Raw genomic sequence first — 27,213 nt, forward strand, 5'->3', positions numbered from 1 at the left:
GCTTTCCAATGAATATTATTAGAGTTCTTGAGTCTCCAAAATGTATCTGTACTACATGCTACAGCATGACTGTATTCAGGGAATCTCAAATCTACAAATACCCATTTTCACCAAAATGCTCATAACTCATTCATTTATTTATAAAATTGAACCAAATCAAAAACATAAGAAGGATGATTCATAATTCTATCTATCCATTACTATATTACATGGTTTTTGAGCTGTACATGGCTGTACAAGACCTGGAACCAACACTAAAATTGAAAAACCAATCAAAACAACAACTCAGAATATTACCAAATTAGTTTCAAAATGTATCTCTTCCTTTCATTAATTGATTTGGAATGACCATTACAATGATTTTATAGGATTTTTGATAGTTTATAACTTCCCAACTAACTTTTGAACCAACTTATTACTTTTTTTAACCCTTTTTTTTTAACTTTTTGCAAAGTTTTAAAGTTGCAACATTTAAGCAACTTTTTCATTTTAGATATTTTGACCTCACAACTTTGTTCCAACCTTACAAACATGTTATGATGAAATATTAATCACCATTTAAAATATTTTTATCCTTCCTTGGGTTTACAAACACATTTTGACCTCTTGACCAATTCATGACCTTACTAGGATAACTAGGGCAAATTGACAACATTTACAATTTATGACAAAATGACTTCATAGTTTTACATCTTGACCCAAATAGAAAATAAATGAATCAAATGGATTAAATATCTCAAATAAAAAATCTTAATATTCTCATGTTCTTGTACTTTAGGTGCTCCTATACCATAAAACAAGCTTAACTTGAAACTATTAAAAAGTAGGAACATCAACAAAGGTAGTGTTCACAATTTTTCCACAAAGTTCAACAAATAAATCAATAGAACAAAATGATGGATAAAGAAAACCATTAAAATTTTGAATCCACACATATAATGTATCATAAAAATCACATTGAAAACCTTTCATAATTTTTTCTTTCTTGTATAATCACATTAACTAAGGAGGTAGAATCAACAAGACAACCATGAGTGAGTATCTCAAAAATATTAGCATGAATATAAAGGGGACCATCAGGAGCTTTAATAGTCTCAGAATCATCAAAGGTAGTAAGAAGTTCCTGAGGTCATTTTTTCTTAGGTTGTTGTCAAGGTTTAGGTTGAGGCTTCAATTTAGGCTTAAGTTTCAATTGAGGTAAACTCAAAACTTGAATTGAAGTGGAGGTTGAGACTTAGGTGGAAATACAGATTGAACCACATGCTCCACTCGATTAACAACATGGTTAAGATCATCCATCTTTGAATCATACACAATATCCATAGAAGATGGCTGAGCACTAGTATTAGTATCATGTGTAGGTAAAGGATTCATATAGCTTTACAGAATTTGATTAGGAGGAGAAATTGACTTATCCCCACTACCATCAAAACTATCAATAGATAAAGTATTAGAATCAATTAAGTCTTGAACCTTATATTTTAAAGAAGAACATTTCTTAGTATGATGACCATCCTGACAATGATATTGACAAAAAGCTTTTAGGTCAAAAGATTTAGACACCATTGTAGTAGGTAAAAGAGGTCGAATATGAGGTAAAGTAATCATATTAGCAGTTAACAACCTATTCATAATATAATATAAAGTTTCAGAGAGACGAGTAAACATATGATTTAATTGAAAAGTAGTGGTTACAGAGGTGGCATTATGAGATGCAACAATAACTTGATCAACAACTACTTTTTCTTGTTTATTTATCTTGACATTGCTATTGAATTTTTGAACTTTATTTGGATTAGGAGCAACATCACTTTTATCAACATGAATAGGAGCCATTGAAGTGGTGCTCTCAAATTGACTCACTTGTAATTGATAATGATCAAATGCTGCAAAAAGTTGTTGAAAGGAAGTAAATTCAGTAAGCAAAATCTTATCTCTAATGTCTTTTTGAAAATTTGAAATAAACATACATTGAATATCAATATCAAGAACATGATAGGAAATATGAGCATGCAAATGCTTAAATCTATCAATAAATTTGGTCAAATTATCTTTAAAATTTTGTTTACAATGCATCAAATTGGTCAAAGACACTTGCTGGCCAATGTTGTTTTGAAATTTTTGAATAAAAGCATTGGCAAGTTGAGGAAATGAATTAATTGAATAAGGTGTCAAGGAACAAAACCATTGTAAAGCCTTGTCATGAAAATTTTGAGCAAACAACCTGGCTAAAACCCTATGATCATGAGCATAATCACTACATGTTAGAATTATTTAGAATAATTGAGAGGGGGGGTGAATCAGTTATTCAAGGTCCAATGATGTCCAATACAACTTTTTCTTTTAATCCTTAAGGGCACATAACTGAAATTATCATGCATGCAATTGAACATTAAACAATCATGAAAAGTAAACATGCATCACACCATAACACTAAGAATTTTGATGACCCATAAACCCTCTAGGAATAAGAAGGTAAAACTGGGGTGGGGATGATACCCACTGAATAACTGTGCAATCAATTTTAACCACTTCTGATGGTCTGCCCTGTTAAAGGCCTGCCCTGTTAAAGGCTACACCACACTGTTAAATGTGACCCTGTTAAATGATTTCTACACCCTGTTAGGAGTGTGCCCTATTAAAGGACTTAAGAACATCCAACTTGGAATGTCACCCTGTTAAAGGATTTACACAGAGCTGTTAGGCTCACCCAAGTCCATGGGATTTATAGTCACATTCTCAAAAGAATCTTTCATCCCTCTCTAAGGATCTCCTATCCTCCTCCTAAGGATCTCTTATCCTTTTCCTGAGGATCTCTTTATCCTTCTCCTGGGGATCTCTTTATCCTTTTCCTGAGGCTTATCCACCTAGCTGTTAAGATAACCTAGCAATGTAGGATTTCAATATCTAATACAATGGTAAGAAAGTATTAGAAGGGTTTTGACCTGATACAAATTGCAACTTCAAGCTTGCAGATTTCAGATCGCTCTTGAGTCCTTTTCTTTTCTTTACTTTCCTCCCTCGCAGTGTTGATAGCTTGTTCACCCTTCAAGATCTATCTCCTTGAGTTCTTCCACTCGTTATGCCAATGCACTCCATGATCATTTGATCAACTCTGAGTCTTGATGCCCTGTTCTTACTCCTCTTGGTTCCTTAACATGACCACACTTAAGACCAACTCCCTCTCTCACATGCGCATTTGATCTCTGACCTGTAACTCCTTATAAAGAAGTTTTGTTCCTCATTTCTTGCTCAAATCTTAATTTGATCTTGAGAAAATGATAGTGTTTTCCCTCCAAATTGTTTCTTCTAGGAACTTCATGATAAATCCATTAGCATTTGCCTTGAATTGGTTTGCATGGTTTACATAAAATTCTGTGACATCTACTCATCATCCTTATCATCCAACTAATTCACAAAATTCGATGTAACAAACTTATCGCTGCTGATTTGGCGAATCTTTGAGTTAACAAATAATGCAACAATTTGGCATCATTGATTTACTGATGCTCAGCTCCTTCTGTGTTACTCAGCTTCTATTGTTATTTTACTGGTGCTCAGCACCTGAAGAAATTTTGTGTTACTCAACACCTGATCTTCACTTGGCACCAGAAGGCTGCTCGACACCTGAAGATCACTCGACACTTGAAGATCACTCGGCACACACTAAGTTGAACTTGCTCAGCTTCAACTGAGAATCTGTTCGGCACTTACTAGCTAGCTCGGTTCTCTCTCCAATGAACTTAGTTAATCCTTACATCTTTGATGTGTCTCAGTGTGTCCATCCTTTGTGTCTTAGAGTATGTCATCAATACACTATTTCATCAATGGCTTATCTGATCCTTATACTTCATTACAACATCACAACTTCAACCTTTCTTTAGGTACTTTAGTTACACTTTATTGATTGCCACCTCCTTGTCAATCAACCAATTGATAGTATTTGAATCACTAAAGCAATTGTCATTCCTGCAAGTATGATGGGGACACAACCCAAGAACAGAATGAACACAATAGAAAAGGGAAATTATATTAACTGAGAAAATAAGCTAGTTCAAATAGTACAGAGAAAATAAACTTCAGAACATGCCCTAAGGGCTTACAATAGCATAAATCTGGAGAATATTTCTCCTTTTAGCACCTCCTCTCAAACTCCACTCCGAACTGCCTTTTACAATGCTAGAAATCTCCTTAAATAGACCCCAAAGGGTTAAGGACTAGGAGTACATTCTAGAAAGTGCTAGTAGGCATCCACCGACCAAATAGAAGGTTCCGGAAGCTGCGTTAGAAGTCGGTGCAATTCTAGAAGAATCCAGAAATGGTAATCGAACTTTCGGGAGGCATAACTTTTGAACTGTAGCTCCGATTGACGAACCGTTTACATTTTCAGAAAGTTCTCGAAGCACTCTATAGCCCTATGGACCAGCTTTTCTCGTCCCCCATTTTTTGGCCCTTTTTGAGGTCATTTAATGCTCCTAACCTGACTTCAAAACATTCTTAGGGGGTCTCCAAAACCCGAAAAATTGCAATAACTTTCAAACCGTGGGGCCTTTTGACCTGATTCTTTTTCTAGAATGCTCTAAATCACAATTACATTCATCTGGTCAATTCACACCTTCTAGGTCACCAAAATGATGGCCAAATTGCATGCTCCTATTTTTTTGAGATTTTCAAACACACTAATAGTGGAACTGTGAGAGTTGGAACCTTTATTTGACCCAAATGGGTATCCAAAAATGTAAAGACATGAAACAGAAACTAAGTCTAAGTACATTTTTTTGGGTGACACAGGATTGCCCTTATACCTCTGGATGCTCCTGCATCAAAGTAGCAAGTTTGACATCAATGAAAAAATAATGATTGAAGTTATTATTTACCAGTTCCATTACTCTTCATTCATGATATTTTCAATCATTTCCAGCACTACAAAGGATTTGAAATGTTTTAACATGATGAACAAGGTCTCCCTTACCATTGTAATTCTCAAGACAAGGCATATCAACTTGCTGAGGAATGAGAGTATGAATAATATCTTGGGACAAAGGACTTCCCATGTCACATGTAGGAATACTAAACTTGTTTTGAGTCAAGGATGCAAGTTATTGTTGTAAAGATGAAATAGTTTGAGCCAAACTAATAATTGTAGAATCATTAGAAGAAATAGGAGAACTAGAAACATTAGAAACACTAGGTAAAGTGTACAAAGCTATAGGAATAGAAGATATAATTGGAGGAACACTATGAACTACAGTTGGAATAGGAGTAGAATTAGTAAAAGGAACAATATGATAAGAAGGTTGTGATGTAGAAAGGGACACAAGAGGAACACTCATAGAGATAGAGGGAACTGTAGCAGTCACCAAAGAAGGAGTATAAATAGGAATACTAAAAAGAGGAATAGAATAAGGTTCTACACTAGTGATAGGGGGAAAAAAAACCTAAATCTTGAGCTTCTTGAGCTAAAGGTTTAACATTGGAATGAACAAGGTGTGTTATACCATGCAAAATATTAATACCTTGGTCACTATCATGAAGAACTTTCTTAAGAGCCCCAATAGCTTGAATATAATCTTAATTATGGTTTTCTTGAAGAAGCCAGAAGTTCACTTGAAAGTTTTTTGATTTGTTTAGGAGGAACTCTTAAAGAATCATCCTCATCATGAGATAAGTGAGAAGAATTTTTCTCCACAAGAGGATTAGAATTAGGAAGAATCAAAGTCTCATCCAAAATCCCAAGGAAAGGAGAAAAAGACTTAGGCTCAAAGGTACCCATAAGTGTATGACTGCATCTAACCCTAAGATTGGAAGTAGGAATAGAAGTAATAAAGATCATAAACCAATGTAATGTAAATGAACTAACCTAAGAAAACATAAAACATAAATATTTTTTGTATTTTGAAAGAAATTTCACAATTTTTTGTATTTTTGAATTTTAAAATGCAAGAGAATAAGCTAAATTTAGTCTTAATGCAAGAAAAGACCTACAAATATAGAAAATGAAATTCAACACTATAAAACACAACAGGGCATCTAATTCTAAATAATAAAAGAGGGTAAGCATGTTAGGTTAACCAAAATGAATAGTGTGAAAATAGTGCCTATCCTCAACCCTAATTTCTATTAGCAATGATCCAAATTGATTAAGCACAAGAGAGTGATCAATGCATAAATAGATCATGTAATGGAAAATAAGGAGAAAAGAGGTCCTATGATCTTCCTATTTGAGAAGTATGTGCTTAAATCCTAAAATAGACAAAAGACAAATACTAACCTTGAAGTGGAATAATTCTAGAAAATGCTGATTTTTGGTGTCTGTGTATAATTTTGGGGATCTCTGCAACCTATCTTGGCTTGGAAATGTTGAGATGGAGAAAACCCATAAAAATTTTGTCCTTTTGAAGGGAGGTTGACCTTGACCCTAATTACAGGGCACAATCTTACCCCGGGGAACAATTGTACCATGAAAATTTGACCTTGACCTACACTGCTCTACCAAAATTTTTGTTCATGGACCCTGCAAGTTTTACGAAAAGGGAATTCAAATTTGCTCTTCAATTCACTGTTCCACACTTGTATCTTTCTTATATTGAAATCCTTATGGAGGATTTGAATCCTTGAATCCACAATTACGAATGCTCCAAATGAATGTACAAATGTGTGTAGGACATTTCAAATCAATGACATTAGATCTTCAACACCAATCTTGAATCTACCATTTCATAGAAGAAGGCTTGAATGAATGTGGATGGATAAATCTTCAACAAGGGGGCTCCATAGAGATTGAATTCTTCAATGCCAAACAATGGACCTCCTTGATGAATTGGATGCTTGAACACTTGGATTCTTGAGTGCTTGATAGAAAGTAGATCTTCACTTCATAGTAGGTGGATAATATTTTTTCTCATAGACGGTGTATGTGTTCATGAAAATTGGATGTCAAAATGAGGGAAGAAGGATTCCTTATATAGAGATCTAGGGCACTAACTCTTAGAGAAGGCCACCATGGGAGCATTAAATTCCATTTAACCTTAACCCCTAAAAGTGGACCTAGATTAAATGTAATTTAAAAGTCTACCATTCTAAAACTTAAAACAACCGACCCAGAAATGGGAAAAAGAAACTTTCCAAAGCTTGATGTCTCAAAATTCCCAAAAAATAAAAAATGGACCTGGGATTAGGGATGAGGTTGACCCTACCATAGGTTAGGGTCAAGGTCATCCTTGAAAGGTTAGGGTTGAGGTCAACCTTGACCCAAAAATTCAAAGTCCCTAGTTTCACAGAGAAAGTTGTTAGAAATAGAGAGAGAGAGAAGCATAACAAGGGGAAAACAACTAGCTCCATGCAAAGACCCATTCAAGGCACTTGACATGAGCCTAGACTAGTTACTCAGAGGGATAAACACTCTTAACATAGAACTACTTCCATTTTAAGATGATTCAATACCTATGGCTTCTTGACCCTGGTAAAGCCCATAAATGCCCTGGAGGCCTCCAAAAATGTAAAATACTAGAACATAGAAAATACCAAAAAATTATATTTCAGATTTTTTCTCAATTTTACTTATGAGAATATCCTCATCATGTTCCTGGACTATGTTTTGATCATTCCTTCCTCCTTGAGAGGAAATGGGCTCCATTTCATCCACACTTTGCATCAAATGTGGAAAATGAAGCTGGATTTGTTCACATATAAGCCAGTTAATCTGTTGAACAAACTATCCTGATTTTACCACATAGTACAAATAGATTTTATAGTTCCTCAAATTATTCATGATAACCTTCACAATTTGATCACTTTGAAGTGGATTGATAGCTTCTAGATTCAAATATGTATGATTGATTTCTTCAACAACATATGTGATATTTAGTAAAGGAGGGAAATATGGCTTCAATAGTTCTACATTGATGGCAAGGTGAAATCCCAAAAATGGAGACAAGTTGAGTTTAAATAAATTTTCACCAACTTTCTTTATAATCTTATAGGGACCATAGTGAACATGACGAAGCTTCCTATGAGGGCCTTGTAAGCATTCCTTCTGGAAATGTAGCCATACCTTATCCCCAACTTGAAAATTATGAGGAGTTCGATGCTCATCATGCCTCTATTTATATTTCTTAGTGGTTTGCTCCAAAATTTCATGAACTTGCTACTGCAAATGATGAATTCTATCAATGAACTTCATTTCTTTGTCCTTCTCCTTATCCAAGCATGTACCCAGTTAGGTTGCATAATAGGAATAGAAAAATTTACTGGTGCTAAGGGATGATATTTGAGACAAACTTCAAATGGGTTATGGCCAGTTGAACTATGAATTTCCCTATTGTAGCTATGTTGTACATAGGGAAGGCTCTCATCCCATGTACACAAGTGTTTGGAGTGATACATATGTAAGATTTGAATAATCATTTGATTAACAACCTCTGTCTGACGATCTGTTTGAGGGTGGAAAGTAGTAGTCTTTTTTAGTTTTGTGTCCATCATTGCCCATAATGAAGACCAACATTTACTAAGAAACTAACAATCCCTATATTAAATAATGCTTTTTGGTAGCCCAAAATAAACCCAAACATGATAAAAAAAGAGTTTTGTAGTTTCTTTTGCAGAGATTGCATTTTTGCAAGCCACCAAGATTGCCATTTTTGAAAATCTATCAACTACAACATATACACAATCATGCCCATGTTTAGTGGTAGGAAAACCAAACATAAAATCCACTGAAATTGAATGCCAAGGTTTATCTAGGATAGGAAGTGGTAAATATAAACCCATCCTACAATTTGTAGTATAGTAGCAGTCTTACCTATTCCAAAATTACCATCAACCTTACCCTAGTGGGCTTCCCATATTAACTTCTTATGTTCTTCCACAAGAACAAAGATTTGGCCAAAGTGGCAAAGCATTCCATCTTTCAAGTGAAAATTATTCACGAGTTTACCTTCCACAAGCTAAGTATGAACATCAAAAAATTCATTATCATGTCCATATAAGTGGGGCCAATTTTTTGTTTGGTGACCACATGATTCTAATACCATACTTATTCCTACAATTGGAGGCCTACTCAACAATTTTCTACCTTATTCGTGCTTCCTTTCTTATGACAAATGTTGAAATGAAATTGTTGAAGATAAGATGACCATCTTTGATGCCTATCATTTTGTAATTTATCTTATGTTTGCAAAAATTGAAGGCATTTGTGATCTGTGTGGATGGTAGTCTCCTTTCCCAATATATAATGTTTCCATTTCTTGCAAGCTTGAACAATAGCATATAATTCTTTGTCATAGGTGGGATATCTATGCACTATGTCAAAAAAAGCCTCACTATGGTAGGCAACTATATGTCCATGTTGCATGAGGACTTCCCCCAAGGCATATTCTGATGCATTACTTTGTATTTCAAAAGACCATTGTAAATTAGGAAGAGATAAAATTGGTGAAAAATACAACCTTTGTTTTAAGTCCTCAAATGCTTTTTGTTGAGCACATGTCCACTTGAATTTCACTTTCATACCTCCTTGTAATGACTGATTCAAAGGCCAAGACAAATTTGAAAATCCAAACACGAATCTACCATTAAAGTTAGCTAACCCCAAGATGCTATGCAAATCTATGAGATTCATTGGAGCAAACCAATATGTAATTACTTGGATCTTTTTAGGATCAACACGAACACCTTCACTATCAATAACATATCCCAAGTACTTAATACTTTGCATAGAAAAATGAACTTTTTCTATATTTTCATAGAGTCCATGGTCTTGTAACATAAAAAGTATCTATTCTACATGTTGCAGATGTTCTTCCCAAATTTTAGTATAAAGTAGAATATCATCTAGATATACGACTAAAAATGAGTCAATGAATGAGCTAAGAACATCATTCATCATCCTCATAATGTGGTTGGGGCATTTGTGAGACCAAAATGCATCATGAAACATTCAAATTGTCCCTCTTTAGATTTAAAAGTAGTCTTCCATACATCTGTTGGATCAATTGGTACTTTATGGTATCAAGATTTCAAGTCAATTTTAGTAAAGAATTTTTCCCCTCTAAGCTGGTCTAAGAGATCATCTATCTGAGGAATTGGATATCTATTTTTCACAATGATCTTATTTAATGATTTTTAATCAATATAGAGCCTCCATGTACCATCCTTTTTCTTTGCAAGAACAATTGGGCTACCATAGGGATATGCACTTGGGTGGATATGTCATTTCTAAAGTAATTCTTGTATCTGCCTTTTTATCTCATCATTTTCTAGAATTGATCACCTATATACTGGCTCATTAGGCAACGGGGTTCTTAGTATCAAATCAATAGAGTGTCTAACTTGGAAAAGTGAGGGTACCCCTATTGGTAACTCAAAAACATTCTGATATACATCCATCTGATATACCTTGAACTTCTTATTTGTGGCATAAGCCAAGAACATTCTTACTGCTTCCATTCTAGTTATAGGTGCATATGTTTCCTCATAGTCTATGCCTTCTTGCTGTGAATATCCTTTGCATACAAATCTAGCCTTGTTCGTCACAACTTCACCTTGCTCATTCATTTTGCTCCTGAATACCCATTTGGTTTCTATTACATTCTTATCTTTAGGTCGAGGAACTAACTCCCATGTTTCATTCTTCACAATCCAATCTAATTATTACTTCATTTCTTGAATCCAATGATCATATTTACATGCTTCATCTACACTTTTAGGTTCAAGTGCATCTCTTCATTAACTCCATTTCTTATCATCACAACTTTTTCTTTGCTTCCAATTATCTACCCTAGAGGGTGATTCTTTGTTAGATTCTTGTTAGGGGTAGGAGTTGACATCTCAACTCTTATCTCTAGGTTCATATATTTTCTCTCTTCTTTTCTCAAAAATTAACACTTCTGCAGATCATTGTTAGTCTCAAAGAAATTTTTTGCATTTTGTCTAACAATTCTAGAATTATGTTCTTCTTCATCTAAATTGTACTCTAACATCTTTTCCTTAGTTCTAAACTTTTCATCAATCTTAACATTTATGCATTCAACTACTATCTTAGTTCTATGATTAAAGCATCTGTATGCCTTGATTTTTAATGAATAGCCAAGAAACATAACTTCATCACTTCTTGGATCAAACTTTCCAACATCATCATCTCTCTTAATATAGCATTTTATACCAAATATTATGAAATATTTAACTAATGGTGAATGACCAAACCATAGTTCATAAGGTGTCTTGATCACACCTTTTTGATCTATATTCTGTTCATAGTGTACAATATTGTATTGACTGCTTCTCTCTAAAATGTATTGGATACATCATTCTTAAACAACGTCACTCTTAGTGCCTCTACTACTGATCTATTTCTTCTTTCTATAATCCCATTCTATTTAGGTGTCCTAGGTGAAGATATTTCCTTTTGATTCCATTCTCTTCACAAAATATTTTAAACTCTTTAGAGGTGAATTCTCCTCCTCTATATGATATAAAACATTTTATCTTAATACCAAATTCATTCTCAACCCTATTCTTGAATATCTTTAACTTATCAAAAGCTTTAGACTTCTCTTTAAGAAATGCTACCCACATCATTCTAGTGAAATCATCAACAAAAATCATGAAATATGTTTCACCATAGAATCCTCTTATTCTTGAGGGACCACTCAGATCTATGTGAACAATCTCTAGCTTCTTTGTGGTAGTGAACTTCTTGCTAGGAAGAAGATACCTTCTTCTGCTTAGCCAAAATACATTTTTTACAAACTACATTAGTAGGCTTAATTATCTTAGGCAGATCTCTAACTACAAACATGCTACTAACCTTTACAACATTACCAAAGTCTATACGGCAGAATCTCCTATGCCATAACCCACTATTATCCACTTTAGTAACCAAACAAGTCATTTTACTAGGATTAAATTGAAATACATTACTTCTGGACCTAGTTTCAGTTCCAATCATCTTACCAACCTTATCCTTGATAGTGCAAGTCTTCTCTATGAATTGCAACTGATACCCTTTGTCAACCAACTATCCAACACTCAACAAATTATGCTTCAATCCATCATTAAAATAAACATCGCTAGTATTAGTTCTTCCATCTAAAGTAATGGATCCAACCCTTGTAATATGATAGGCTGCATTGTTACGAACTCTAACAATACCTCCATCACACTTCCTAAATTTAACAAACTTATTCATTTCACTGGTCATGTGATGTGAACAACCACTGTCTATTATCTAATCGAATTTCTTTTCAACTTGGGAAACTAGAGCATTTTCTTCTCTAATTTTTGTATCAAGATCATCTTACTTAATAGCTACAAATCCTAGCTCATCATCACTTTCAATTAGAGCTCTTTCATCAAATTATTCTTCTTAATTAGCATAAAAATAATTTCTATCTCTTCTAGGTTTAAATTTTCCCTTATACTTTATCTCTCTTTTAGGACATTTAGATGCATAAGGACCAAACTCATTACATGTCCAACATTTAAAGATATTCTTACCATCTTTTTCTCTTCTAACAAGAATAGTTATACCTTCCTCAATCTTCTTGTCTTCATCATATCTAGTTCTGTTGCTACGAGCAAAATCTCCATGTGTGCTTGCACTTCTAGATAGGCTTGGCTAAACATTCAAGGCATTGAAAGTTGTCTCAACTCTTGTCAGTTGTCCAGATTGCTTAAGATCTACTTTTACTGCTTCCAATCTTCCAAGCAACATTTCCTTGGTAAACTCCTTAGTGCAAGGTATTAGTAGCTGAATCATATGAGAAACTTTCTTGAATGGTGGTGTCAAAGTTTTCAAGATCTTTCACAAAACCTCATCTTCTTCCTTGGTTGAACTATGTGATTTAATTCCTACAACTATCTTTGATATCCTACCAATATAAATTTTTATAGATTCATCTTACATCATTTTAACCTCTTTAAATGTACATATCCAATTTTTAATCTTACTATCTTTGTATGTGTATCAACTTCAAAAATAGATTCTAATGCTTTCCAAATTTCATGAGATGTTTGAAGTTTCTTTAAGTAACTGTATGAACATTCTCTAGAAGAGATGAGAGTAGGGATTCTCTAGATCTCATGTTGCACATGAAAAAATCTCTCTCTACTTCACTGCAATCTTCAATCTTCTCTTCTTTCACAATCATCTTATGATTCTTTGTCAAGATCCAATAACTCAAACCCATGCACAACACATGAGTCTTCATCTTCTCCTTCCAACTATACATCATAGGTGGCCCCATCAAATATAGGACTATCCTTTTTAAAAATATTTTTCATCAATATCCTAAAGATGTTAAGCTTATCCTTCAAGGATCTGATGCTCTGATACCAATTTTTAGAATATTTAGTCCATCAATATAACTAAGAGGGGGGGTGTGAATAAGTTATCTAGCTAATATCACAATTATCAAATTAAAAAAAACTTAACCATATGAATAATATAATTAGAAACCACAACAAGATACTCATAGAAAGTAACAATAGATATGTTAATAAGGGAAACCCTTGATTAGAGGGAAAAACTCAGTGGGGTTGCTACCCACACGATATTATACTTATATAAATTTTCCTTGTTAGAGAATGGACCCTGTTAGGAGTCTATTAAGAAATTCAGTACATATCAATCCCTATTAGGAGACTTTGGATCCCTGTTAGGAGATTCCAACCCTGTTAGGAGTTGTGCCAACCCTATTAGGAGTTGTAGAAGACAGCTGGACCCACTGCCCAAACAACTTCAAGGGAAAGACCAATGAACCCACTGTCAAAATGATCTTTGTATTATTCCTTGTCGAATAATATATTTGAATAGTACTTCCTTCTTCTATCCTATCAACCAAAACTTTTCTCCTTTTGATCTTGTAACTAGATCACAAAAATTGCATCTAATAATCCCTTCGATTACTTACTTGCATTCAGTAAACACTTTGCTCCTTTTCTCACTTCACACTTCATATAATGCTTAATTCATTTAAAAACAAGTAAAAAAAATTCCTCTATACTATATCTTCAAAATAATTCCTTGAGTCAGCTTTGAGGCTTTCTCAATTAATTATTATAAGATAATTAATTAATAATAATTACAATAACACTATTAGCTCGCACTCTATAGAAAACTTCACACGTGTGATAATAGGGCTTGCATATCCACTGATGTCATCATCTGACTTTCCTTTGTCACTTTTTGACTGTGCATCTTCTCATTACATCTTAGATAAAAGATATAATACAAACATCAAAAATTACTTTCCAAGCACCTCGTCTCTCATTTGTTCTTTGTAAATTAAGTAAAATGTCTGTAAGTCTTTGACTTATGTGCTGTGCATTGAACCATGTCATTAGAATACTATACTAAACATGTCTGTAACGCATCACCAAACAAGAATAACCTTGTTTGTACAACTACAATCTCTCTTTATTACTCTGCCATTCTTTATAGACTTACTGCTATGTTGACATCAATGAAAAACACAGTCATGAATGTAATATGCCAATGCTCTCCAATGCTTAGGATATTGCCCTAATATAGTATAATCAACATTCATGCTAATAGTGTCTGCAAAAATTCATATCAAAGGATGTTTTTTTATGTATATTAGTCTACCCCATTAACATCAATGAAAAATGATTCTATTAATGTCTCTGATGATTCACATGTTGTCCCTACGACAATTTTGACACAAAAGGTTATTGCTGACCCATTTCTTGTTGCTGACTCTACTGTTCCTTTGATATCTTTGAGTGAAAATTTTGTTGCCATCCCTTCTACTACTAACTCTGTCCAGAACACTGTTACTAGTTCTACTACTATGGGCATTTTGGGGGTTAGTGGGGATTGACAAAAAGTTGTGGGAAAGGTGGAGGATGGTTGGACTTCAGTTAAAGAAAAAAAAGGAAAATCCTCTAAACCTTCATTTGATATGTCCTCACATTCTCAAAAGAATGGACCAAAATGTAAATCTTGATGGTCTATGGTCTCTTTGGTTGTTTTCCCTCTTGTTGGAAAACTTAGTGTGTCCCTCTAGTTTTTCAAGTGGTTTTCCATAGTTGTTTTAAAATCCTCATTGTTATATCTTTCTTGTACCTTTGTACAAGATTTTGGGTCCTTTCAAAACCTATTTTTACTTAATCAAAACATCAATGAAAAATGTATCATTATGTAAATTTTCTAATTATGATATACAATAATCTCAAGTGTCCAAAGAAACTATTAAATATTATTACTAACAATCCTTCATGAAAAAGTTGAAAAATAGATACTCCCCCAAAGGAGAGGCATCAAACATCTAGTCCAAATAAAGAGTTAGTGCCCTATTACAACTGGACTAATTTAGTCTCTACATCAACTTCTCTAAAATAGGTTGAGGCATAACCCAAGGCATACCTTTCAAGTAATTAAATGTTTCTTTCACCAAAGGTTTGTTAAATATGTCTACACTATCTGTTCCATTGTGCTAACAAACTCCAACCTGATGCCTTTTTTTGTAGTTTTCTCTCTCAAAAAACAACACTTAATAGATATACATTTTGTCTTTCAATGTAATAATAGAATCTTTGACATACTCATTGTGCTTGTATTATCACATTGTATAATAACAATCTCTATAAGATAATTTCTATTGTCTATCAATATTTCCTTCATCCAAATAATCTAATTAAAACTATTTGCTGCTGCTATATACTCTGTTTCTGATGTATACTCTAAAATAAAATACTATTTATTTCTTAGCCAAGAAACCAATCTTCTTCACAAGAAAATTGCTCCATTGCTGGTTCTTTTTCCGTCATTAATGCTTCCTATCCAATTAGCATTAGTCTACACACATAAAGTAAAATCATGTGATATATCATACCATAGTCCATAATCAAGCATGCCTTTCAAATGTTTGAAAATAATTTTCACTTGTGCATAACATGTATTGTTAGGATCTTCCTAAAATCTTTCAACAATTCCAATTGTACTAGCTATATTAGGTCTAGTATTTGTCAAATACTGCAATCCACTAATCATAGATCTATAATTGTTATGCTCAACAATAGGGGATTAATCTTTGCTAGACAATTTCTGTCAGGTTTGTTAATGTTTCAAAACTACCAAGCAACAAAATACTTGATACTAGGATAATGAAGACCAAATTAGTCTAAGGTTTAGCTATTTCCTATATTCAAATAAGAAGTCCCCAGATCTAGACCCAACTTCAACAAAATCACAAGGATTTTTTATTCTTTAGGTTTTGTAAAACCAAGGTGGGTGCACCAGATGGATAAAAGGGTTCAATACTATATATTATCTTCGCACTTCACTCACTTAATGATATTATTTCACAATAATTATCCTCTATAGTAGATATTTGGCCATAATTCTTCTCAGATTTACAGGTAAGTTTGGGTTACAATAGCTATCCAAAACACATAGAGCTTAAATGCAAACAAGTGATGACCAACTATTAAATTCGTCATACATGAAAGCAAATTTGATTTGGATTTTGTCATGCCCTAAATTTATGAGGCAAAACTCAACCGGTTTTTTCTTTAATTTTTTTTTTAAATTTTTAATTTTTAATTTTCATTTATTTATCTTTTCATTATTAAATCTAACCAACTCAATGTCTTTTGACTAGGCATTTCAATTCTACTGAAAAATTACTTCTGCCTCAAAGTTTTTATTATGTGTTACTCTTAGATAGCCCTAATATTATATAATACACGTACTTAATCATCATCGAATGATATACATATTAAATCAATCTTTTGCATGTCCCATCTTAACGTAATATTTATTATTAATATTATTACTATTACTATTACTATTATTATTATTATTATTATTATTCTTATGTCATACTTTACTTTTACCCAAATACGAAATACTCATTTCTAAACCAAGCTACACTCAATGGTAAGAAAGGAAATAAATTTATTTTCAATATTTTAACGTATATAGACATATGCATGAATCAGTTAGCTTACTATGTAAATTCCATAATCCCAAGTCTTTTATGACAAAAGAATCATCCTATAATTGGCTGCTTCTTATTAAAAACAAAACCTACAAAATAATTCTAAGTCCTACATAAATAATTAATTTTAACTTAACCATTAAATTTTTTACACCATAAGTTATATTTTATAAAGTTTATCCCTTCTTAAATTGTTTCATAGTTACATTAGAATAACCAAGTCTACTCACCTCCCAACCCTCTAGTTATGTAATTAGGTAACTAGTATTATACAATTAGGCTTATTAAGTTTCTAACAACCCACCACATTCTTAAATCACCTATCTAATCAAACGTTAATCCTTAACTTATCTGCTAACCACCTTGTTACTTCTAACCCCATCCTAATTACCTTCACCATGTCTTGCAACTTTTCCCTTTTATTAAAATCCCATATCCCATGTGAAAATTCCATACAATTTGGGCCACGTGACCCTTTCATCCTCCCTTTTCAAAGTGATGGGACTTTTCCATCAAACTCCCTCCATAGGAACCTAAGTTGAAGAATGGGTCATCATTGATCCCAAGGAACACTTAAACTAACATACACTTTTCCCCACCTCTTGAATCCTCCCTAGGTAAATTTTGGTTGGGTGGAAGTCAACAACAAGGACATTGCAAGTTTAATTAAGATTTGATGGTGCCTAGGAAAGAGGCCTACCCATCATTATCTTGTTCACATGAGCATGAGATGTGGCAAGGCTAGGATGCCTAGTGGGGGGGGGCAGACCACAACCCCACTTCCATATTTAAATATGATGATATGCAACAAAAAGGTAACACCTAGGTTGGGCAAGGAAAACCAATGTTGCAAACTTGTTTGTAAATATATTAGCATTTTGGATTCGGTTCTTGATGTTGATTTTTTTTTCTTTATTATTATTTTTTTGTACCATATCGATTTGTATTATTATATATGTCACTTTTAAAAGTATAGTGACTTTAGGAATTTGACATAGGAGAAGCTAGTATTAAGGGGTAGGTACCTTGACATAGTGTTAGCTTATATATAGGTAAAATATATATATATATTGTTCATAGGATATATGTTATACTATTAATATTTAATGTACTTGGTTCTAGGGTATATTCTGTTGATTATTTTAATCCTCTATATTTTGGGGAGAGACTTAATTTGTTCCCCCATATATTTTCTAGAGAGGAAATGTATACCTACAACAAGACTTTCTCATAGATTTGGATTTTTTTTTTTCAAGAAAATTTTGGTTTATCCTACCATGAATTTTAGTGATCATTTTGATAAGAAGATGTTGTTATCTACTTGGAATCCAAAGGAAAAAATAATCATGCATATACAAAGAGCTATCCAACATAACAATTTTATTCTATCTTATTGAGTGCATATAAAATTGCAAAGCAAACGACTATGGTTTTTCATTTGCCAACTATATCCATAATTTTCTTCCACAAAACATTTTTTACATATGTCTACCGATTATTTTACAAATAAAATGAGAAGATAGATCTCATACATAACTTCCTCCTAATACATCAAATCTTACAATGTATATTTCCTTGCAAGTAAAATTATATACAACTTCTCAATGATATCCTTCCTCCTTTCATCAATATACAATAATATAAAATTTTCATTTTACATCATATTGAAATAACAATGGAGACTTAGAATCACCACACATTTAAGATAACATAAAACATTGGTCTCTCTTTGCACAATTGGTTTTTTTCAACTTGTCAAGGGTGAAACTCTAACACCTTCAAGGAAAATCCATCATCTGAAAACTTGCATATAACTCACAAAATAGGAACCATGGAGGCTCACCTCCCATCCTAGGCTTCTATGAAGCCACCCACCAAGCAGGGGAAACAAGATAGAAACCGGGTTTCATTCCAAGCTTACAAATGCATAAACATCACATTACAAGTTTCAACAATCCCATCCCAAGGTATTTCAAAATGGTTAACCAATGGAACCTTAACCATAGGGTGAAGGTGTGCTTTTCAAAAGGAGGTTTGCCATATCATATCATATCTACAATAAAAAACTTTCATGCCCTTTCGATGCTTCATAAATAAAAAAAATACCATGCTCTTTTGGGGCTTCCACAAACATCCTCCAAAACACACTATCGACAACTATAGCTTCCTTGAAAACCCATACTTCATTAACTTCCTTTCTTCACCATTTTTCCCTTATCACCCCCAAAGAAAGATATGAATGAAAATGGCATACAATGGAGCCCATACTCCAAGGTCCTCAACTATATTTCAAGCCCAACTATGCCCTTCACCTTGGACTTCTCTTCCCTTCCCAAAAGGGTGAGTGAAGCCCTCACACCTATGATCACATTCACATTCCAATACAAACAAGAAAAAAATCAAAAAGGAAAACCAAGAAATCTTCAAGAACACAATACACATTCACATTGCCACAACACCATACCAAAATCCACAAAGAAAAGGCTCAGAATAAAATGCATACTCCATTGGAAAATTTTCCATACTTGCAGATTTATTTTGCAATACTAAAAGAAAGAAAATGAAGCATGGTTTGAAACACCAAACTTGATCCAAGCTAAGGCAATGATGGTTGTAGTAGAGCTCCCTCAATCTCCATCCAAAACTTAATTGTCTCTAAACTTAGAAAGTGGGTGAACAACCACTAATTTGTCACAATTCCCCTAAAAAGACTCTCTTCCAACCTTTTTTTAGTAGGAACATTAGCCCCCCCATTTCTTACATTGTTGCTCCTTCAAAATAAGAAAGTTGACCAAGTGGGATTGTGAAGGTACACTCATGGGGAAAACCCAAATTTCGAATTGGTTCAAGAATGCATTGTTTAAGAGGTCCCCTAAGTTAGCTAAGCACTAAAATGGTTGAATTTAGGTGCCTAACATGTTATACTACCATTAGGGTGGCTTGTTTTCAATAAAATGGCACTTTAGGATCCCATTTAGGCCCTCTAACATTCCTGACAAGTTTGAATTCGAAAATCAACATGATGGTGACCCATCCTAACACTCTCCCCCTAGCGGGTGTACTTAAACATTAATTAGAAGAAAAGGAAAGGACTTAGATTAAGTGACCTTGTGACCAACACTCTAGGTGACATGTCATCAATACATAGACAGTTACAAGTGTCAAGTGACACATTAAAATATATTACACTTCACCATGACATGTCCTTCATGCATTATGGTTAAGCATTTCCTCATACAAGAAAACTTACATTACAAAACAAAATACTTTCACAACGAGGCTTTTGAACCTTCCAAAGATTCGCCATGGTTAAACTATGTTCACATAGGTTTGGAACTTGTTTCCCCCTAAGAATTTCCATGGTTCCACTTTTTGCACATTAAACTCAAGCATCAATAGTCTAAGGATGTCATATAAAATGTATATCATAAATGCATAATTCAAATTTTACAAAATCCATATTAACATAATCCAAATAAATTTTCTTTTCATAGTCATTTCAATTATTCCATTCAAAATGTTAAAATATCAAAATTTGCATGTCATAAGTCATCACTATGAAATTAACAATTATCTGCATATCATAATCATTCATCTCATAAAGTATCATAATCAAATTAACATTTATCTACAAATCATAAGTCATCATAATCAAATTAACATTTTGCATCGCATCAAAATCTAATAGTATCATGTCATAAAATTGCATCCATATGTGTTCAATCATTTCATACACAATAACAGGTTGTCAGTGCATATCATAATGTAAAATACTACTGTAGTATCAAAATCAATAGATAAAACAATCCACTATCCATCTAAGTCTTGAATAGCTGTCAAAATATCGAAGTCTTGAATATCAAAATGTAATAAAAAGTCTATGCTATGATGAGTCAGGGTGAGGCCTCACAGATTTTGAATTTCTTCTTCATGCAATTCTATGATCTCTTCTCATGCAATCTAAATAAATGATCAGTGCCTCATCCATTGGCATTCAGAGTCTACCTAGAAATTTTGATCTAATCAAATGTATTACAATCAATATTATCAACAATTTACCCTAAACCTCATTCTTAATCATATCCTTCTTACTGATTGGAAATCCTATCACCTTACTAAAGCATTTACTTAATTCATTAGATTAAAAGCAATAGAAAACTGATATAAAACCTATCCTAGTTGCATTAAGTTGAATAAGCTTTGCTAATAACCAGCTAATAAAAATGGAGACAAGACTCATAGATAACATATATGGTGGTAACTCTTCTTTGTATTAATTTTCATTTAAAACCACACAATAATATGTAAAACTCAAAACAATCTAGGACAAGACAACATGATCCTTTAATGTTAATGTACTCTTAGATTTGCAGAGAAATATACATCACAAAGTTAACATCAAGAAAAATGGATTGAATGCAAGACTAGAAAATACTAAAAATTACATAAGAGTTCAAACCCTTTCTATAGGCTTGGGATCTCATTTATATAGCATGAGATACAACAAGCTTCACACTAAGAGAAAAGTGATAGCTATCCTTAAGACATAAAGATATTACATACAAAAGGTTACTGTCATAATAAGACAAAAAATTGTGTAACATAAAATTTACATCATGAATCTTCTTTTTGTGAGGCCAATTTTGTTGCAGTGTCTTGTTGTGTAATGCCCCGCCAAGGGATCCAAAGAATTAACCTAGAATTTCACTAAGTTTGGTAGTAGGTTTTTTTTTTTTTTCCCAACATGAAAGTAAATACCACATATAACTTATGCACAATAACGAAAGCAATAGTAATGTCCATCTGAAAATAAACATAACATACAAAATAGATTACATTCTTTAAGATCCCTTAACATTGAATTACATCCAAATTAACTAACATACATGAATCCATCTAGTACAACAACCACATGAAATAATAATGATAAGTCCAATGTTTACTCATTACATTTCAAAATGCTCAATCATCCACTGTACATGTCATAGGGTATGAAAAGTTCAAAAGAATATACATACATAGAATAAGGTACATCATCCTATTCTAATCCATGATACACCAAAGTAAAGATAATCACATGAAATACATGATACATCTTCATAGAAGACATATACATCCATCATAAAGATCAAACATAATAAACTAAGTGCACGGTTCCTCCCAACCATTAATAGCATCATTAGATCATTGTGGATCCTAGCCATCCCTCGGTGCGTAACATTCCAAATCATCGAAGAGATCATCAATATTAACATAGGAGAAATGTCACACCTAAATCATACTACATCATATGCAGAAAGTAATCTAACAAAAGATAACATCATCTAACATATGCTAATCATCAGCAAAAGGTTACATAACCACCATCATGAAGGACACATCAGCCACGATGTCTCAATGAATCTCAAATGATAAGAGTGGAAAATACACTACCAACTGATTGTGTGGTACCTAAGTGGTCCACTCCCACCGTGCTAAGGAGATAATCTCAAGTCCCAAACAGGCTATCAAAATCACATAGCATAAATCTATATAAGTCCAGGAATCTTAAAAGTAAACTAACTCAGAGGTTCCAAACACAAAATCTGACATCTAATCCCAGAGGCACACAATGACATGTAGGAACCTACTATGCAAGTGGGAAAGTGTCATCGCATTTATCACATACAAGTTACCCTGAAAGTTAGCTAAACTCCACAGGTCCATACTGATCTCATGTGGCCACTAGTATCCTCTCATACTGACGAGGCATACTACGGAATGCAAGGTCACAACCATGCATCTCACTACTCCCATCCTAGCCTGTACAAGCACTCAAGGCATGGGTGAGAACAAAAAACTTATCTTTTTAGGTTCATTTAGTTAGTATTAGGTGTGAATGTTATCACTTATTAATCCAACTTACAATGAGTTACCTTGGTAGCCTCTTAGGGCCCCGACCCCCATTGCAAGCCACTTCTCGTCACTACATGTAGATATCCTACCCTAATGCTCATGAAATCATAAATCTCAAAATCACAAAGATAAATCCATAATAAAATCATCAAATATGCATAAAAGCATCAAATCTCCATGAGCAAACATCCATAGAAAATCATGAACACAACAACTCTCTATTGGCAATTGAAGTATCACTGATAATCAAGTATCCAATGGTTCTCAATAACCAAAATATATCTCAATCATACTGATCGAAGACTCCAAAAATGGTTGAGTCAAACATGTCACAACATGACATCATCAAGAATAAATCCACATCACAGTCCCATCATGGTGACTAGAAAATAACCAAGGATAACTGATCGATGACCAAAAATAATGGTTAAGTCAAGTGTCTCATACATAAAAATCTCAACTATAACAATCAGTAATCACATCCAATACATAGAGTATTCCATCACATAACCATGGTTGGGTTTATAAAGATCGAGATTAAAACATCATCGTGACATCACAATCACATAACTCCCAAGCCTCTGGTAGACGTCCTATAACTGGTCAACAGTAGTCAACCCAAAACACAAAACAATAGCATAAAGAATACACAATGCAAACACATGTTTTGGTTTTGCTAAATTTACATACTTGAATTTAAATGCAAGAGTCTCGGTTTAAGTTTTCCAATTTAAATATCAAGTGGAGAAATTTCATGTTTAACCTAACCCATGTTTTTGTTTAATAGATAAAAGTTTCTTCCCAAAACCATTAGACTCAATTTTCTAATTGATCTAATAATATTTTATTTATATAAACATTGTTTGAAAATAACATTCCCAATGATTCCAATATTATCAACAAAATCTACATATTTCAAAACTTCAATTTATGACACGTTCTAATAATCAACCTTAATTAAACTAAGTTTAATTAAGTTAATTATTAATATCTCTTTATTTTAATAGTAATTGATAAGTTATTATTCATATTATTAAATCTTTTACAATAACTTAAATTTACATATATACATACTTACATATATACATATATATACATATATACATATATATACATATATACATATATATACATATATACATATATACATATATATACATATATATATATATATATATATATATATATATATATATATAAAATTATTAATATTCACATTAAAACGAAATACAATATTGAATTATAAAAATTGATTTCCATATATAACAATTAATAACCAAACCAAAGGCAATTTATATTGAATTCGCCGCCGATCATATTGCTAGCGTGTGACTTAAACCTGTCGCGGGTACTTAGCATCTGCAGGTACCCTACGACCACTGTCGTATGGCAGTACGATGTTGCAGTTACACTGTGCATGTAGGTACCCTATGACCCGCCTATGTAAAGATCAGTGGGGAGAAAAAGGGGGGGTACGGGTATAACCCGCCCCTCCACACATTATTATATACATTTTTTTAACAAATGATATCAATAACATTTTTTCAAACATTGATCTCATATAAATTGCAATGCGTTTATATATATATTTTTACTGCGATTTATAAAGTACGATTACAATGTATATATATATATATATATATATATATATATACATATATACATATGTGTATTTATATGTACTCGCAAAATTAAACATCATAGCACACACACACACACACACACACACACACACACACACACACACACACACACACACACACACACACACACACACACACACACATATGTAGATGTGAAAATTATGAACATGTATATTTTATAATGAGCATATACACAATTCATTTAAAGATCTCAATTTTCAGATTATTCCAATAAACTATTTGGTCTCAAAATTTATCCAATAAATCATCTAATGGTTTTGGCTACAAATTTAAACCCTAGCTCCGTGTTTTTTCAGATTTTTGCATAAAATTCTCAAATAAATTAAACCACCCATATTGAGAATGCATACAATAGAAATATGAAATTTCTCAGAAAACATATGGAAGACACGAAGAAGACAGGGAATGCATGATGCAGAATAGCATAAGTAAAATCACAAGAATCTACTCAGATTCTGATGCTAAATCGCTCTTTCTCAGAAAACCCACAGAGCAAGCTCCTCCCTTCTTCAGAGTTCTCGAGTCCTCCAATGCTCCAATTGCACTCCAAACGCTATGTCTAAGCCTATAAGAATGCCTGAATATAAAGAGCTCTCAGGAAACATCTAGAATGCTTCTAGAAATAGCTGGAAGGTGTCACCAACTAAACATGGGTCTTTTCCAACTTTCAAGATGAGCCATAGGGTTGTAGAAACTATGTGCTTAATTGATGCACAAACCTCCATGTTGTTGACACTTGAGAAATAGAAAAGTGCGTTAACTCCCATGCAAGCTTACAACTCCAATTCACTTCTAATATAATTTTCTATTAAATATTTATAACTTCCATTTTAATCTTTATAACTTTCATTTTAATTTTTTATAACTTTAATTATTATTATTTATTTATTACTTTATTATTATTTTATTATTATTATAAATTTTAATTTCTAATTCTCTTTTATTTAATTCTTTTTCTTCAATTAATTCCCATTTAATTAATTATAATCAAAATATCAAATAACATGATATTTTATATTAATTTTCTCAAATAATTAATTTATTAATTAAATCTATTTATTAAGACTTAATTAATAGAAGATTCACCATAGACCTCCAAGATAAAATATGAAAACCCATCATAGAGCAAATCACTCAAAATTAGTCTAAAGGGTTAAAAATCACGAATTATGTCATCCGACACATTCGGTGGGTAAAATATCCAGATACTTGTCCTACCTCACTAGGACAATTGGCTTAAAGGTTTGAGATTTGGACTTGAGAATTTATCTCCCTTCTCTTATCATTGAGATAGTGTAATAGTGTACGCTCATCCTGGCAATTCAGCGAAGTCGATACCCAGTTCCTGCAACCTGCAGAAAAACCATGCATGTACATACAATATATAATGCTAAGCTAAACAGAAAATGGAAAGAAGTGGTGCATCGTGTAGATCCTGACTAAGCAGGTGACTACGACTCCCTTCCTTAACCACATCAGAAACACCATACAATAAGAAAACATGCACACCATACACATGCAAGTATGGGGTAAGTATCCATAATAAAACACATGAGATAATAACCATCAACTAATCATCAACAATAGCTGAAAAAAATATAATGATCATCATGTATGCATGAAATGTAAAGTCTAAATGATCTCATCACATAACCTTTGAATCCATAACATAATGTCTGATAGTCTCAAAAAAATACCACTAATCCATTAACATAAAACTAGTCCATCATAGTATGATAATAATAGCAACAATATGTCCAGAAAAGGTGTGAATGAGGGTAGGCACTACATGTTGTCGTTTCTTTTTCAACTATGAGATAGCTTGATCTACATATGAGGTGTCTAGTTCTAATATTTAGAAACTCAATATAACTTGTGGATCTCCCTCCAAAATACCCTAAACTGACAAGCCAATAGTTACAATTGGTTTTTCTATTGCCATATCATCAGTTTGACTAAGTGCTTCATTGTGTACAACCGATTGATCTTCTTTTCTTTCTTTTTGTGCATTTAATATTTTTAATTCATATGGGTCTACAATACTTTCATCAGTTTAATCAGCTATCAATTGATTTTATTGGCCACGATTTGACATCCATTTGTTGAACAATGAGTCATTTGGCTAATTAAAATTCAATATTTCCTACTACTTCTTTAGAACATCTTCTCCAAGTTTATCAGTTTAATAAATCCCCTTTCTAAAAGAATCAAAGAATATTTGAATTCTAACAACTTCTTTGGTTTTTTTGGCAAACCATGCGTGACCCTTTTCATTGACAACTTTGTTCAATCTGATACATATTAGTTCATCAAGATTCTTGGTCCACTCTTCTTTATCTTTTAATTTATCCATGGCCTTGAGTGCACGAGGGAAAAGTTCTAAACTTTCACTAAGATACTTTGAAAAATAATTAACAATCCACCTCTGCAATGAAACTCTCTTATTATCAAAATCAAAGAGGTCATTAGTCATGTCAAAAGTCTTCTCTATTTGGTCACAAGAAAGATCAATGACTGAACAACACAAAATTGTGACATCGTTATACCTACTATTCCATTTTTTGACAATAGGCTTCAAGACGTCCTCATTACCTTTTAACTCATTCCATATATCCATTAGTTTTAACAATTTATCATAAAATACATGCCATTCTACTTGTCTACTACATACATAATGGAATTGCTTAATTTAT

The sequence above is a fragment of the Cupressus sempervirens genome, chromosome 10, assembly GCF_028749045.1.
Source record: "Cupressus sempervirens isolate cs-2001-9-10 chromosome 10, ASM2874904v1, whole genome shotgun sequence".
Lineage (NCBI taxonomy): Eukaryota > Viridiplantae > Streptophyta > Pinopsida > Cupressales > Cupressaceae > Cupressus > Cupressus sempervirens.